We start from the raw sequence: 5,847 nt of genomic DNA, 5'->3' as shown, positions 1-5,847 counted from the left end.
ATAGGTGTGTCAAATTGTGGAGCTAACACATTGCTCTGATTAAACATGTTTCAAAGATTAACAGAAAAAAATGTAAATAAGTCAAAATCACAAAATAAATCAGCAGCCTTCGTATCACTGTGACACTGCACTGTAATGAGCTAAACAATATCGCTCATGTAACTAAAATTTCAAATACTGTGAGCTCATGTGGCAGGTAGGACAGTCCTCGGTTCGGCGAGTTTGATAGAAGTCACGGGTCACGGCACCAATGTAACCGCGTTGTACGTGTCCCACCAAAGATCCACATTCACGCTGGACTGGATGATGAGGTTTTTATTATTACAGTTCTGCAAATGGATGAGTCACAACATTAGCTTTTTCTGCTGGGTTTGATCTCTTTGTAGTACTCTGGTTAAACTGACAACAAAGCATATCAAAGAGCTGTCTTTTCACTTTACAGAAAATACATTTTAGAATATCACAATACATTTATAAATCTTTGCATTTTAACAAGATACTTTTAACAAGAGATCGTATAGTGGATTTTTAACGTTTACAATGAATTCAACATGTTTTTCTTTACTCTGAATTTTAACCAACATCATCCTTTTTTAATGTATATGAAAAAATAGGAATAAAAACAATAATGAGTATAAAAATGGGTACAATTTACCTGCAAATGGATGAGTCACAACATTAGCTTTTTCTGCTGGGTTTGATCTCTTTGATCTCTACAAGGGGAATTAATATTTAGTAAAACAGAAACAAAACGAAAATAAATCAAAACAGCTTGACAATATCAATCACATTACTATGCATGGTGAGAGATTTGTCAGCTGGGGTTATAATGTTTAAAATTAACTTATTTTGTGGAGCACCAAAAGATATGTCTTACCTTTGTAGTACTCTGGTTAAACTGACAAAACCCCGCCTCCTGGTCACATGTTAGAAGCCAAAACCAAACCCCACCCCATACCAGCAGATGGCACTGTTGGACTCAGCATTGCAGGACATTTACCAAAAACTATACACATATTTTAGCAGGAATTTCAATAAAATAAAAGTTATTAAAAAGATGTGTCTTACCGTTGGCAGCTCTCTCTGTAGACTGCCAAAAAACCCCGCCTCCCGGTCACATGTCAGAAGCCAAAACCAAACCTCACCCCATACCAGCAGATGGCACTGTTGGACTCAGCATTGCAGGACATTTACCAAAAACTATACACATATTTTAGCAGGAATTTCAATAAAATAAAAGTTATTATTATTACACCCGTTACATATATATATATATATATATATATATATATATATATATATATATATATGTAACGGGTGTAATAATAACTTTTGTTTTATTGAAATTCCTGCTGAAATATGTGTATAGTTTTTGGTAAATGTCCTGCAATGATGAGTCCAACAGTGCTATCTGCTGGTATGGGGTGAGGTTTGGTTTTGGCTTCTGACATGTGACCGGGAGGCGGGGTTTTTTGGCAGTCTACAGAGAGAGCTGCCAACGGTAAGACACATCTTTTGGTGCTCCTCAAAAAAAAGTTAAATAACCACAGCTGACAAATCTCTCAACATGCACAGTAATGTGATTGATGTTGTCAAGCTGTTTGGATTTATTTTCGTTTTGTTTCTGTTGTACTAAAATGTTAATTCCCCTTGTAGATATCAAAGCCAGCAGAGAACCTAATGTTGTGATTCATTTAATCTGCAGGTAAATTGTATCCGTTTTAATACTCATTATTGTTATATTTATTTTCTCATATATATAAAAAGGATGATGTTGGTTAAAATTCAGACTAAAGAAAAATATGTTGAATTCATTGTAAACGTTAAAAAAAACACTACGATCTTTTGTTAAAAGTTGTTAAAATGGATGTAAAAATGTATTGCGATATTCTAAAATGTATTTTATGTAAATTGAAAAGAAAGCTTTTTTGATATGCTTTGGGCAGTCTACAGAGAGAGCTGCCAACGAGATCAAAGCCAGCAGAGAAGCTAATGTTGTGACTTATTTCATCTGCAGAAACTGTAATAAAAACCTCATCATTCAGTCCAGCGTGAATGTGGATCTTTGGTGGGACAGGTACACTGCGGTTACATATATATACACAAACCTTATCTAAACCAATGTATAAATCCCGATTTGTGTATGTGTTTGTACTGTATGTGACTTATAGGCCCCAAAATGGCTGAACATCAAGGTGTTAGAACTATAGATTTTTATATTTTCACGTTCCAAACACTCAAAATGTTAAGTGACAACAGGCCTATCCATACATATGTAGATTTTAAGTTATTTACTCTACTCCTACCGTTGAACAATAAAAAAAAGTCATTAAAATGGTTAAACAAACTATATCATGTATATTTACACAAAAATATTTGACCAAAAATGCACAACAACTAAAAAACAATGAATTTCGATAAAACAACAGTAACAACTTTTATTGTATGCATATGGGAATCACGCTGTGGCACACTTGTTAGATGCTCTGAGTAGTTCCGGGCTAAGCAGACATTGTCGCCTTCTCTTTGTGTCATCCTGCTTTACTGCAGCAGCCAGGCTACATGCAGAAGCTGACTGAGAACTTTGCTGCTCCGGCCTCTGATGCTCCCTTCTGGATATTTCAGGCAAAAGAAGGGCCTTTGCCACTTCCAACAGACAAAGCAGTATTTTATCGTTTCTAGCAGTTGCATTGTATGACACTTCTCCTTTCCTCAAAGTTCACTCCTATCTTTCGACACCATTCATCATTTGCTTTTCTTTTCGCTGCTTCCCCTTCCACTTTTACCAGTGAAGAAAAGGTTGGTAAAAGCGGAAGTGGAAGCAACAAAAAGAAAAGCAAATGATGGTGTTGAAAGACAGGAGTGAACTTTGAGGAAAGGAGAAAAGTGTTCTGGAAAGAAGTGAAAAGAGTAAGAAACAGTGAGTCTGGAAAGGAAGAGAAAGTGAAAGATAAGGATGGTAGATTGCTGGTTAGCGGTAGTGCAGTCAGGACGAGATGGTCAGAGTATTTTGAGGAGTTGCTAAATGTGGAGGATGGGAGAGAAGTGAGAGTCGAGGCGATCGATGGTATGGAGAGAATGCCCGTGTTGGGTGATTTAAATGTGAAGCCTGTGGAAACATGGGAGGTGCAAGAGGCAGTGAAAGAAATGAGAGGGGGGAAGGCACCTGGGTTGGATGGTTGTACTGCTGAATGCCTGAAAAAAGGTGGCACAGCTATGATTGACTGGTTAGTACGCTTGTTGAATGTATGCTTTTTAAGTGGTGTGGTTCCTGTTGATTGGTGTAGTGCATGTGTGGTGCCATTGTATAAGGGTAAAGGTGATAAGTATGATTGTAGCAATTCGAGAGGTATCAGTTTGTTGTCCGTGCCGGGTAAGCTGTATGGAAGAGTCTTAATTAAGAGAGTGAGAGAAAGAACGAATGAGGTGGTGATGGAGAAGCAGAGTGGTTTCAGGAAAGTAAGAGGATGTGTGGATCAGGTGCTTGCAGTACGACAAGTGTGTGAGAAATATTTTGCAAAAGGTAATGATGTTTATTTGGCTTTCATGGACTTGGAAAAGGCGTATGACAGAGTTGATAGAGAGGCGTTGTGGCAAGTGATGGTGATGTATGGAGTGGGTGGAAAGTTGTTGGAAGCATTGAAGAGTTTTTATATGAACAGCACAGCATGTTTAAGAGTAGGGAGTGAGACAAGTGAGTGGTTCCCTGTGTTGACTGGTGTGAGACAGGGGTGTGTGATGTCACCATGGCTGTTTAATGTGTACATGGATGGTGTGGTGAGATAGGTGAATGCAAGAGTATTTGGCAGAGGTGTAGAGATGATGGTCAACAGTGTGGCAGGTAAGTCAGTTGTTGTTTGCAGATGACACAGCGCTTGTGGCTGATTCTGAGGAAACATTGAGAAGGTTGGTAACGGAGTTTGGAAGAGTATGTGATAGGCGTAAGTTCTGTGTGAATGTTGGGAAGACTAAGGTGATGAAGTGTTCACGTGATGGAGTGGGCATGACGTTAGAAATCAGGTTGCATGAACAGGTGCTGGAAGAAGTTGAAAGCTTTAGGGACTTGGGTTGTGATGTGGCTGCAGTTGGTGGAATGGAGTGCGAGATATTGCACAGAGTGAATTAAGGAAGCAAGGTTTTGGGTGCTCTGAGGAGAGTGATGTGCAACAAGAGTATGAGTATGGATGTTAAAAGGGGAATGTATGAGTGAGATTGTGCCGACTGTTGTATGGTGCAAAGATTTGGAGCCTGAACACAAATTTAAGAAGGAAGTTGAATGTTTTTGAGATGAAGTGTTTGAGGACTATGTTAGGAGTGACAAGATTGGATAGACTGAGAAATGAAATTGTGAGAGACAGAACTGGAGTAGTCATGGAACTGAGCAAGCGTGTTGATAAGAGAGTACTCGGTTGGTTTGGACACATGGAGAGGATGGACGAGGAGCGAATGTTGAAGAGGATCTACAGAGCAGAAGTCAATGGAAGGAGACCAAGAGGAAGGCCGCGATTGACGTGGATGGATGGTGTTATGAGTGCACTGCAGGAAAGAGGTCTAAATATAATGGAAGCTAGAGCTCTTGTTGGTGATATCAAGGAGCAGAGAGGTGTTGTGAAAGGATAGTGGGATTGTGGACGCGTTCTTAAGGATGGGCTGGGCACTCGTACGATGCGGCAGGGGTAAACCAGTGAAAGCTGTCGGGCCATGCTGTTGAACAAAAGAGTGTGTTGTGTCACCCTGACCTGAGTGACATGGCCGCTTTCTGGTGTCCCATTTCATCTGGAGGGACGAAAGCATGACCAACTTGGGTGCCGAGGTGCCTAACTTGTTTGGGTGTTTGGGCAATTGGGTTGGCCATGGTCCAAAAATGTTTGTGTTTTTTTTGCTATTTGTTTCCCTTTTATTTTCTTTGTTATTGTATGTGTCTTGCTGTCGGTCACCCCTCTTGAGGGATATGACCAAGGTAGATAGATAGATAGCAGTTGCATTCTGGCTGTAGTTGTGTATACGGCACAAAAGCAATAAATTCTGATATGTCTATCATGTTCATGCACACTGTCGGGATGGATAAGTGGCACAGGCCAGCAAACCACTGCCACGGGGCTGCAGTCGGTGGTTTGCAGGTAAAACTCTTATTTGGGCTTTGGTGTCACCAGCTGGTGTAGTGGTGTAAACAAAATGTTTTACTTCGCATTCATGTTCTCGATTGTTCTCAGCTCAGGGATGCTGCTGGAAATGTGAATTTCCCTTCGGGGATGAACAAAGTATCTATCTATCTATCTATCACTTTGGAGACAAATACAATAATGCTGAGAAATATGATATATTAATTATTATGAACAATACTAGAAGTCTATATGTCCAAATAATGTACATAGCATGTTTTTAATAAAGGGTGTAGTTAGCTCTCAAATGAAGCAACATAAATGACAGCACAATGCCATTTCGAATGTTTTCATAACCGGAAGGACATTGAGCTCCCAAGTGTTTACTTTTTAATGTTCTCTTTGATTGAAAATAGAACAAACATGAAAACGTACATACTATTTACCTGCATGCCATGAGGGTTAATATTGGACACCTGCAAAGGGGATTTATTTTTGAATGTTACAAACTGTTTATCTCATTATCACTATTGACCAATCATGTTCCTGTTTGATTTCTAAGGCGGATTCAATTTTTTTTTTAAAGGCTCAGGGCCTTTAGAACAGGTTGGAATCTTAACTGAGGTTTGCCTTCCCTTTCTGTTCTCCTTGCAAGTTCAAAATCCCTCGTTGTCTGCTCTCGAGTGTCTACTAAACTTTAAATTTCATTTGATTTAAAGAGATTCCTTACTATCAATTCTTATAA

This window comes from Urocampus carinirostris, chromosome 4 (genome assembly GCF_059441175.1).
Source record: "Urocampus carinirostris isolate Australia breed hairy pipefish chromosome 4, RoL_Ucar_1.0, whole genome shotgun sequence".
In the NCBI taxonomy this organism is placed as follows: Eukaryota; Metazoa; Chordata; class Actinopteri; order Syngnathiformes; family Syngnathidae; genus Urocampus; species Urocampus carinirostris.
This window is presented reverse-complemented; position numbering follows the sequence as displayed.